The sequence below is a fragment of the Papio anubis genome, chromosome 10 (assembly GCF_008728515.1).
Source record: "Papio anubis isolate 15944 chromosome 10, Panubis1.0, whole genome shotgun sequence".
NCBI lineage: Eukaryota > Metazoa > Chordata > Mammalia > Primates > Cercopithecidae > Papio > Papio anubis.
Genome location: NC_044985.1, coordinates 101,457,549 through 101,469,719, shown reverse-complemented (window position 1 = coordinate 101,469,719; position 12,171 = coordinate 101,457,549). Strand labels below are relative to the sequence as shown.

The window sequence follows — 12,171 nt, the reverse complement described above, 5'->3', positions numbered from 1 at the left end:
GTCTGATGCAAGTTTGCTGGATAAACAGAGCAAATCCCTGGAGGTGTCGAAAGAGAGGGGTGTGGTCAATGCCTTGGGTGACGGCACACTCAGAAGGGCTAAGAAAACAAGAGCATAAACGCTAAGCATCTCTTAGGTTTCGTTTACTCAGGCCAAAGGGAGTTGGAACTATAGAAATTAACTCAGTCTGATGAATAGAGATAGCTGACCTGGAAAAATCTGGCCTGCAACCCTTTTACTTAACAGGATGCTATGTGGTCTTTACCTTCCTTTCCCAGCCCACCCCTCTTCTACCCTCCAGCCCCCACACGCATACACGCAACACACACACACAAACACACATACGCGTACACATACACATGCATACACACACATATTCTCTTTCTGCCTGTGAATACTCTACTTTCTCATCTCGTTTATTTGTCTTCCAGCTCAGGGAGCTGTATACATTGATTTTCATTGTTCTCCATGTGTTTCATGTAGGAATATCTTATCTTTCTGAGGGATCAGCACTGTATATTATGCTGTAGCTTTCTTTCTTCATTTTTTTCCTTTCTTCCTCCCTCCTTTCCTTCCTTTCTGTCTTCCTTTTTCCTTTCTTCTTTTCTTCCTCTTTCCCTTCCTTCCTTCCACTTCCCCCATCTCCCTGTCTTCCTTTCTTCCATCCTTCCTTCTTTTCCTCTTTCTTCCTTCCTTTCTTGCATCCACCCAAGGTCTTCCCAGCTAGTGCTGGGTCTGTGTTGAGCTTTTTTCATCATTTCATTCACCAAACTATCTTTATTAAGCACTTAGCCTGTGCTAGTCACCAGGCTAAGCTCTGGAGATACAGACATAAAAGCTAGGCCCTCAGTCTTTAGGCTGTTCATAGTCCAGCAGAGAAGAAGGTCTCAGGTTCTCTAGGCAATCAAATTATATATACACAATTTGTTGAATGTCATTAAATCTCCAGTTTTGAAATTTATGACTTTAGAAACAAGTAAATTGGAAAGATGTTTGAAAGCAGATTTTAAAACCACCAAAGGAACAAAAATGATGGAGCCAATCAAACGTGGCAAGGGAATCAGCATGTCCCATTCAGCTCCCTAAGACATTCCTACAAGGCACTCAGCTCTCAGGAGGACTGGTTTCCAAAGAGGCTGGGAGAGGTCTCCTGTTCTCCTGTGGTGGCTCAGTGGCTCAGATGTGGGAAACTCGGAGAAAAGGTAAGTGAAGCAAACCTGGCCACTTAGTTCTAGCCATGTGTCAGTCTTATCCTGGTGAAAATTCTCTGTAACTCTCATTGAGCTTGACATACCTTCCAAATCCAAAGAACTTTCCTCAGACTGCCTAGTTTCTTTGGCCTCTGGGAATAACATTGTTTCTTTCAGCTCAGAAAATAGGTGGCGGGGAAGAAAAATTAAAGCAAACAGAGAAATATAGGAACACGTCAGTTTAATAACCCCACAATCAGAAAGATGAGCAAAATCATCTGGGAACACGAACATGACTAAGAACAGAGGCTGGGCCTTTGGAAAAGGTGGCTGTTGCCGTGGAGCAAAGTCCTTGATTAATGCAGAGAAGCTCACAGGAGCCTTTGTCTGAGTGACAGTAGATCCCTTCGGAGTAAATTGTTTAATTTGATCTGGGGATGGAATGTACCTTTTATGCCTCCTTTTTAAAGGAACTGACATATTTACAGCTTGTAAATCTTTTACTTAAGATGAGGACAAAACAGATCTTGGCATTTCCAGAAAGTCATGGATGGCAGAATTTTCCCACTCACCCCCACAACCATGAATGCACACACACACACACACACACAAATTCGAAAGTCATTTAACATGTGTTCCACATGGGTGGTGAATCTGGCACCAAGCTCTAGCAATTTAGATTCCCAGATAGCCATTTGGCTGTTATTGCACAAAGAGAATTGGCTGTGGAATGAAATTAGCTGGTTGAATCTTGTCTGAAAAAGGGTAAAGGTTTTAAACACGCAGTGCTCACACTTGGTGTGCATTGCATCCTAACCTTCCTGAACAAGAATGCCTATTTTGTGGAACTGATTTTTCTGTCCCCTCTCATGGTAGAGGTAAAACAAGCTTCTGGGATCATTACCAATAGTGGATTTGAGATGTTGAGGCCTCAGAAACACATTGGACACAGCTGTGACCATTAAAAGGGATTAGGGGCCTTATCTCTCAAAATATGAGAAAAGAAAGAAGCAGTCTTAGAAAATTGGGCCTACAGACATTTTTCAGGTTGTAGGCAATATAGTCTGAGAAATTTTGTAGACAGGCTATGAATTGCTTTCATGTCAGGAAGTTTGGTGGGCTGTTTTGTTTACTAGGGAGTCCTCCCCTCTCCCTCAAAAGGAGGAATTGGGCTTATATGATGGCCAGAAGATTTAAATTAGAAACAAGGAAAAATCTGACTTTATCTTTAAGAAAGGGATAAATGCACTTAGATGAGAGAGCAAGAAAGAGAACATTAATATCATGTCTGTCTCTTAAAGATAACTATCCTTCTTATTGTGAATCCCAGAAGAATGGGATTGGGGGCTCTCTTCCAAATATTCTAGTTCCCTAAACTGTGGACTGGCCATTCCAGAATCTACCTGAGCATTTTTAGATTGTAAGATGAAATTCACTTTATACTACTGGCTTATTGGACGTGCTGGGCAGTGCTTTCCTTAGCTTTTCTTGACTTCATCTCTTTCGAGAGCAGAGGGACTCTTGGTGAACAAGTTTCCATTTCCCCAGCCCAAATAAGGAGGTGACAATGGGAAGTGGAGATAGGGTTGGGGCGGAGGAGGGGTTAGCAGGGACCCCACTGGTTCTTCTAAAGGTCTGTGCTGCTCAGGTATAGAAAGGGTCTGCTGCTGGTGGGGAGAACTTTGGGGGCTCCATCCTCTTCCCTCTTCTTGCCAGTTCCATGCCACTGAGCCCACTTTAGAATCCTGCCCCAGCCTCCATTCTGAGAGGCACAATTGGATATAAGTAAAAGTGGGTGAAGCTTTGTGGGCAAAGCATTTTTTTTAGTGACTACAGTGGGCTTCTTAATCTCTTCATAAGACCAGAAAATGCCACTCAGTGTGCGAGGGACCTTAGAGGTCATGACGGTAGGATCTGGTAACTAGTGAACAGCAGTGATGTGTACACTGAGGCTTGAAGATGGAAGTGGCTTACCCAGGCCACTCGGGTTGTTAGTGGCTGAGGAAAGACCTCCTGCTTCCCAGCTGAGGGCTTCTCCTCCTGTACTACAAGGCTGTGCCATTCTGAGGTATCCTTTCTGGAGATTTGGGGTTGGGGTCACTCTGGCTCCTGGTCTCAATCCTGACCCAGAAAACTTTCATCTTACTTTACTCTTCTTAGTGAGATTCCTGAACTCAGTCTCTGCCAATGCTCCAGCCATCTGCTCACCCACCCTGAAACTCAGAAAAGAAAAAAGAAATCTGTGTGATCAGTGGAAAATTTTATTGCAGACAAAAGCAGTCTCAACCCCTCCCTGCTTGGTTCCATTAGCAATCTTGAAATCAGCTTTCTTTAGCCTGTTGTCTGCAGGATTTTCACAACTTTGGAGGTACCCTGATCCTCTGTAGTCCTGCTGGGTCACCATGCCTCAGTTAGATTTTGAAATTTGCTACTGTTCCTTAAACTCATTTCTCTGGGAGTTTGCCATATCTGCATGCCTTATCTTGAGCTCAATTAGTTTTTGATGCTGATTTTTTAAAAATTAGTTTGAATTGGCTAACAGATGTGTTGGTTTAACCTATCATCAACCTGATATAAACTGGTTCTGGGTCTTAAGCAGGGTCTGGCCCCAGGTGAAACTGTGGGATTGTTGAAATGAGTCTCTGGCACCCAATGACCTTCCTCTTCAGCTCCCTCCTATCTCATGCACTTTCTTCTCTGGGTTTGCCCTGTGCTAGCTGTTTCTCCTAGGAAGTATTTGTCAATGACAATACTTGTATCTAATTAACCAATTGTATTTGTATAGTAATAGCATTTCTAGGACAATTTTAGGCATCTTCCTACCCCTCCCCTCTTCAGTTTGTGCCAGAATTTAGTGGTCTCTAACCTTGGCTGATCATAGAATACCTGGAGATTTTTGTTCCAATTGTAAAATCTCAGGCCTTACCTTGGAAAAAAAAGGAACAGAATCCTCGACTGGGGAATTCGTATTTTTCAGCAAGGTCTCCAGGCAATTCTGATAGCTGCTGAACTCCAGTTGGAAGTTTACTTCCAGTCATGAGATTCTGTGATCCTGTGATTTGATTTTATCCTCACCGCCGCCCTGGGAGGAATCATCATCATCGTTATAATAACAGGTAACATATTAAGCATTCACCAGATATTAAGTTCAGAGTTAAGTATTTTATATGAATTATCCAAGGATTGAGGCCATTCTTTAACAATGGAGAAATTTAAGGCACATATTGATGTCGGTCACCTGTTAGATAATTGACTAGAATGTCTTGAAATTCTTGTAACTACTAGAGGAGAAAACATTCTCCAAATTCTACACTCTGAATTCCAGGCTTCTTTGTGGGGACTAGGATCAGCAAAAGTGTTCTCAGGTCATTAGACCTGCAACCCAACTGTGAAGTCCTTAAGGGCAGGGAATGTGTCTCATTCCTTGGCCTCTCACCTCCCGCTGACACACCCCATGCATCATGCCTGGCAAACAGAAGGTCCTCAGTGAATGGTGTGTTGAATTAGAATGATCCGTAACTCAGGTCCTCTGACTTCCAGCACAGGTCATTTCTGTTATCTGGGACTCAATGAATTCTAAGACCCAAAGGTATAAATAGAGAACAGGGCTTAATTTGTTAAATTGTAGATAGATATTTGGGATTTTAAAGACCAAAATCATACAAATAATAAAGACAGTTGTCTCTAATGATGAAATTTCAGGCACCCGGACAGCTAGGCCACTTTTGGAAAGATGTAGAATGTAGACCAACCTATACATGGTCACTTGATTTTCAACAAAGACACCAATGCAGTTCAATGGAAAAAGAAGGCTCTTTTCAATGAATGGTACTGGAGCAACTGAATATCTGTAAGGGGGATAAAAAAATAAACTCTTGGTTTCTACTCTGCATTATACATATAAATTAATTTGAAATAAATTATAAGCTTAAATGTGGATGCTAAAACAAGAAAACTCATAGAAAACATAGGAGAATCCCTTGAAACCTCAGAGTAGGCAAAGGATTCTTAGGTAGAACACAAAGTTACTAACTGCAAAAAATTGATAAGTTGGATTTCATAAAAAACTAAACACAAATTAGTTTCTGTTCATCATGAGACACAATTAAGAAAGTGAAAAGTAAAACTAAGCTTCAGTGTGGGAGAAAATATTTGCCAAAGGACTAGCATCAAGAATATACAAATAACTCTTATGACTCAATTATAACAAGTCAAACAACTGGGTTTTAAAACTCAGTTTAAAAAAATCTGTAAGACTGAATAGGAAATTCACAAAGATATCTAAGTGGCCAATAAGATGCTCAATATTATTAACTCTCAGGGAAATGAAAATTAAACTAATAGAGATATTATTGCACACACAATAGAATGGCTAAAATTAAAATGACTAACAATAAGAAGTGTTGATGGGGTGTGGAGCGTCTGGAACTCTCATATGCTGCTTGTCAGAGCCTAAAATACTGTAGCCAGTTTGGAAAACTGTTTGACATTTTCAAATTAATATCAAATATACTTAGTCTATGATGCAACAATTTTACTCCCAGACATATACCCAAGAGACATGAAAATATATGTAGAAAAAAGACTTCCAGGAAAGCAGGTTTATTAGTAAAAGCTCCAAACTGGAAACATCCCAAATGTCCCTCAATAGGAGATCAGATAAATAAGTTATAGTATATTAATAACATGGAATACTATCCTATCCAGCAATAAAAAGTTACTGATACAACATAGTGACTCTCAAAAACACTCTATTGTGTGAAAGACAGCAGTCACAACAATTTATATTGGGTTATTCTGTATATGAAGTTTGAGAGCAGGCAAAATTAGTCTATGGTGGTAAACATTAGAAATATGATAATTTCAGGGGAGGGGTTGGGATACTGTTGACTGAGAAAGGAAAAGTATGAACTGTTCCATTTATCTATTGTTATACGACAAACTACCCTAAAATTTAGTGGCTAAAACAACAACCAGCACATTCTACCCTCAATTTTGTGAGTCAGGAGTTGAGGCACGGCTTGATTAAGTCTTCTTCTTTTTTTTTTTTTAATGTGTCACTGATAGATAGACTAGTCTTGAGGGTCCACTATGGCTTCCCTTATGGCTGACATCTTGGCAGACTGGTTGGAAGGCTGGGTTCAACTGGGACTCTTGACTGGAGTGCCTATATGAGGCCTCTTCAACATGGCAACCTTGGATGATCAGGTTTCTTACTTGGTATTCAGGATACCAAGAGGGAGTGTCCCAGAGAATAAGGTAGAACCTACATGGCCTTTACTGGTTTAGCCTTGGCAGTCACACGGTGTTGCTACTGCTGTATTCTATTGGTCAAGGTAGTCACGATCCTGCTCAGATTCAGAGAGAGGGGACATAGTACCCACCTCTCAATGAAAGGAGTGTCAAAGACTTTGCAGCCATGTTTTAAAACTTCCCTGGGAACTTCGTGGGGCTGATGGAAATATTCCGTATTTTGATTTGGCTACATAAATTGTATTTAAAATTATTGAGAGTCATACTTAAGATTTGTGTACTTTATGTAAATTATATTGCAATTTAAAAAATCTGTAGAATGCATAACATTCTTAACTGTCATTTTCACAGCAATGCTATGAGTCAGAAATTATCTTATTTTATAGATATTTTATTCAAGGTATTATTAACTTGGCCATTATCAGACAAAACAAGGGTTCAAACCCAGGTTTAGCTGATGGCAAAATGTCTTCTCTTTTCACTAGTATCATGTGACAGAGACAAACTAGTTCGTTCCTTCCTTCCTTCCTTCCTTCCTTCCTTCCTTCCTTCCTTCCTTCCATCCCTCCCTCCCTCCCTCCCTCCCTGCCTCCCTCCCTCCTTTCTCCCTCAATTATTATCTACTAAGAACCTGCTGTATGTTGGATGCTGGGCTAATAACTGAGGATAAAGACAAAAAAGTAACACATATACTTGCCTACAAGAGGCTCACAGCCTGTAGAAGAAGACAGATTCATATATAAATGTGTCTTCTTCTTGTTGAATATATTTTATATTATGTTGAATTGAACATATTTTATGAACTCTCAAATCAAGACTCTATGAAATGAATGGGCACAAAGGGACAGAATATTTGAAATGAGAACTTGTTCCAGGAAACATATTGTCACAGTAGACTAGCACATTTACAAAGCTCTAGTGGGCTCCAGAAGAAGGAGGATGGGATGCATTGCTGGAATAGAATGTGTGATCATTGCTCAGCGTCTCCCAAGTGCCTAGCACTGTCCTTTATAGTCACGATCTCTCTCAATCCTGACAACATCCCTTCCTCAGTGTTATTTGCCTCATTTTGCGCTTGAGGAAACTGAAGCTAAGGGAGATTAAGGAATTTTCCAAGGTCTTGTTGCCAGTGGGTAGCAGAGTCTGGATCTGATCCTAGATTTGACTGTTTATTTTGGGGGAGAGCTTGAAAGGTCTTTGATCTCATTACTCCTTCCTTTGCTTCTTGTTGAGTCCTTGGGGACTGCATACCTACTATGCTCTTGCTTCTCTTTATGCTTCCCAAATTCAGCTTACTTCCACTGGCATACTGGGGGCAGTTTGTACTGGTTTTGCAAGAGCCGAATGTTAAATTTCTTCCTAACTCTGAGCTCAATGATATTCATGTTTGTGGCTTAAAACTGGCTATGGTGGGAATGTTCACACCATGGAGATTAGCAGATACTGCAAATCAGGGGGACATTTTGGGTGGGGAGAGGATGGGTGAGACCAACTTTTCCAGCACACCACTGCTTTACTTCCACAGAGCTAGACCCTGAAGGTCTATGCTTAGTTACATTTAGCTTTTTGACTTTGTATTTCAGAGGTGTGCTTTATCCAGTTAAATTCTTGCATGTAAATTTAATTTGCTTAGATTTTATTCTCTTAAAAGGTTTTTTGTTGTTGTTGCACTTGTTTTGTTTGAGAGCTTGAATTTGATTTTAGTTTATCCTTTAGTTACCTATTCCTTCTGCTTTTTGTAATCTTAATGCAGTTGGGAGAGATTTGGTCCAACTTTTAGCTGCCGCAACCTTCTGCTTTGACCTTGTTACTGGACTCCCCAGGTGAACTGCTACCTTTACCTCCCACTCACTCCATGACCACACATGGCCATCTGCTCCAAGACCTCAGTCGCTGTCATTGCCTTCCATGATCCATCCTTCATGCCTTTTTATCCCCTTTTTTGGCATTCACAGGCTGCTAGAATTCAGTTAGCTTTGACTAACAGATGTTGATGTGTTGATTTCTTAAAGAAAAAGTCTGTTTTTCTTTGTCAGTTACCCAAAGTATCTCACCATTGTCACCAGCCAACCCGAGATATAAAGGCCTTAGCTGGAGAATATAGAGGGCCGGCTCTCTGGAAAGCGTGTGGGGCTCTATCAATCAGCAGGAGGCTTGGAGGGCCTGCAGCATTGCGCTGGCCTGGTTTAGAGAGGTCGCTGGCCTGGTTGTTGGGACTGGGCGACCCTGGGTTATTTCCTTCAGGAGTTGGGTGGGGCCTGATTTTCTAGTTTTTCTGGTCACATGGGTAGATTTACCTCATCCATCTTCTGCTCAGGCTCTCCCTGTACCTAAATAAAGATAACTGTGAGACAGCCCAGTGTGAATTAACCAGCTCATCCACAGCCCAACCCATGATACTGGCAGCCTGACCTTGGCCTTCCAGCACATTGATCGAGTGTTTACTGAATGCCAGGTGTTCTGCCAAAGGCTTCAGCAGCATTGTCTCATTTAATTCTGACAATGACTCTAGTGAGGAAGCTAAGTCTCTGAGAGGTTAAGTATCTTCTGCATGTGAGTCAGAATTTGAACTCAGGATTGCCTTTTTTTTTTTTTCTTTCAGTCGACACAATCTCCTAATCTCTTGGCTATGCTCTTCTGGCTCTCTGGAGACTATAACCATTTAACCATCTGTTAATACCACCTTAGTCTCTGGGTGAACAACACAAGGGCACAGTAGCAGCCATTCTGGCAGATGGAAGAGCACAGCCTGATTTGCTGTCCAAGAAGGGAACCAGCCCTCATTGCCACCAATACCAGCAGCATTGTCTCATTTAACTCTGACAATGACTCCGATGAGAAAGCTAAGTCTCAGAGAGATTAAATAGCATGTGAGTCAGAATTTGAACTCAGGATTCCCTTTTTTCCAGTTGACACAATCTCTTAATCTCTTGGTTATGCTCTCCTGGCCCTCTGGAGGCTATAACCACTTAACCCTCAGTTAATACCACCTATATATGTGTCAGACTCATGGCCAGAAGTACAGAGATAACTGAGACACGATTCTTGCCTTTGAGGAGTTCTCAATCCAGTGGGCAAGACAGATACTCTTGAACACAAGTAATTCTAATCAGAGCATTAATAGGAGCTCAGGTAGTTGATGTGGAATTGAGAAGGGCTTAGTCTCCTGTGTTTAGGGATGGAGTGAACCTGGGGATGGTTCCTGAAGGGCAGAGTTCTCTGAGCAGGTCTGAGAACTGCAGGACTTACCTCCTCACAGTGAGTGCAGAGACCCTGTCTTCACAGAGCCAGAGAAAGCAGGTAAGCCACCCATCACCTCAAGGGACTGTGATCAAATAGGAGATAGAGTCAATGCTGATGAAATGTCTTACAGATTTTTACATCCAAAGCCTAGACACCTGTATGTCTATACATAAAAGATATTTAGAATGCCTGCACTGGGGTGGGGGTGGGGGTGGGGAGCTTCAGCAGGATATCAGAGAAGGATCTACAGAGAATTGGGAGGCCAGGTTTAAGAGTCAAAACCACCCTGGCCACTCACTGGCTTTGTGACCTTGGGAAAGATGTTTCTTCTGTCTAGACCTTAGTTTCTCAATTTGTAAAATGACTGTGCCAGAATGAACTTACAATGGCTTTTCACATCTGGGGTCCTAAGAGACTGTGCATTCTCTCTGAGTTGAAATGCAGAGGGAGATTCTGACCAGGGACTGGTTCCCCTCTTGGGCAGTACATCAGGCTGTGCTCTTCCATCTGCCAGAGTGGCTGCTTCTGTGTAGCTGTGTTGTTCACCCAGAGACTAATGCCTTTCAACTCCCCAAATCCCCGTTTAGGAGACACAATGTCATGTCTGTTCTTTGGCCTGACATGCTGTCCTAGAATGTGGTTTTGCTTTTATCCTTGTTCCCTCTCCCCCTCTACCTTAGGTTCAGGGAAGCACAGCTAGAACCTAAATACATTGGTGAGAAGACAGGCAACTTACCAGGTGAGTGTTCTTTTTTCAACATCTTGTCTTCTCATTTTTTGGACTGCACTGAGGTTCTAGGTCTAATTGGAATCCTGTTTCCTCTGTGAATATGTTCCTGGTTTCTGAGGCCTACAGTTATCTCTCTTGTCTTGAAACATCTATGCTACTCTCTGTCCAAACACTTATATTGGGACATTAATATTTAGTTTAAGTGCTGCCACCAACCAGCTGTGCTCTAGGTGTTGGACTACAGCCGTGGTCAGCAAGCTATGGTTCCTGGCCCATTGCCCATTTTTAGAAATATAGTTTTATTAGAACTCACTCATGCCATTTACCTGTCATCCATGGTGGCTTTCAGGGGACACAACAGAGTTGAGTAGTTGTGACAGACACTACATAGCCTTTAAAGGCTGAAATATTTACTATCTAGTGCTTTGCAGAAAATGTTTGCCAATACCTAGACTAGGATATTGTTAAGCTTTCTATGGTTTTGAAAAGAGATGACCCACATTCTCTCATTTACCTAATACATATGTTCATCATTTACCTAATACGTATATTCATCATTTACAGAATACATATATTCATCATTTACCTAATACATATATTCATCATTTACCTAATACATATATTCAATCTACTCGATGCCTGCTTGTGCAAAGTTCTGGGGATACGTGCAGTGACTGGCTTCCTTCATGACACTTACATTCTGTTCTACCACAGTTATTCCAATATGCCATGACAATTCTTCCCTCTGCTTGGAATGCCCTTCTTCACTTCATGACTAATCCCAATCCATTCTTTAAGATGATTCAGAATACCATCCTTACCCCTCCAGTCCAGGCTATGTGCCTACTATTCTTTGTACTTCTATAGAATCATATCTACTGTTTATCTTGATGAAGATACTTATATCATTACAGTGAAAATAGCTGTTCAGTGTTCCTTCACTTATTCATTATAAATTACATGCCAAGCACTTTGCTAGCTTCAGTGATTCCAAGTCAATGAATCATGACCCAAGAGGCTTTTAAGAGTGTAGAACAGAAAATATTGATTCCTCCTTGCTGTGGTTTGAACATTTCCTTCTAAAGTTGATGTGTTGGAAACTTGATCCCCAGTGCTACAGTGTTGAGGGGTGGTACCATCAAGAGGTTGATTAGGTCATGAGGGCTCTGCCCTCATGAATAAATTAATGCCATTATTATGGAAGCAGGCAGCTCATAAAAAAATTAGTTCAGCCACCTCGTTACTCTTACTCTCTCTTGCTCTTCTGACTTCCACTTGAGATGACACAGTAAGAAGGCCACCACCAGATGCTGGTGCCATGCATTTGGACTTCCTGGCTTTCAGAACCATGAACCAATAAATTTCTGTTCTTTTTAAATACCCAGTTTTAGGTATTCTGTTATAGCAGTACAGAATGAACTAAGACACCCTTCAGCAAGATATGGCAAACACCATCATTAAGATTCTGTCCAAATTACATAAGAGTAACTGTATGACCAGAATGGATTTTCCCTTTCTTCTTGCCTACATTGCCACTGAGCCTGGGCTAGCCAGCAGGTGGGTAGTAAGGTAGAGACAGTCCTAGCCTTAGACCTGGGCGAACGCCACCCCTGCCCTAGGCCTCACACTTAAGAAGGCCCTACACTGGCTGTTTTCTTCTCACATCCTTCTCAGGGGGCAACATCAAGGGTTTTGCCTCCCTGGAGCCTATGATTTGCACCAGCTTCTAGACCATGTTTCTGGTATCCAACTTCT

General features: G+C 41.6%; 2 long non-coding RNA genes across 2 annotated transcripts in view; one reads left to right on the top strand and one right to left on the bottom strand.

Annotated features, from left to right (window-relative positions):
* Positions 1-12,171, top strand: part of LOC110740941 — a 144,980-nt gene that overhangs the window by 113,559 nt on the left and 19,250 nt on the right. The window lies entirely within an intron of this gene.
* Positions 3,107-4,514, bottom strand: LOC110740942. Its single transcript, XR_002516271.2, has 3 exons — positions 4,429-4,514; positions 4,117-4,272; positions 3,107-3,403 (listed from the first exon to the last, which is right to left on the bottom strand). It is a non-coding gene; the product is annotated as an uncharacterized LOC110740942 (long non-coding RNA).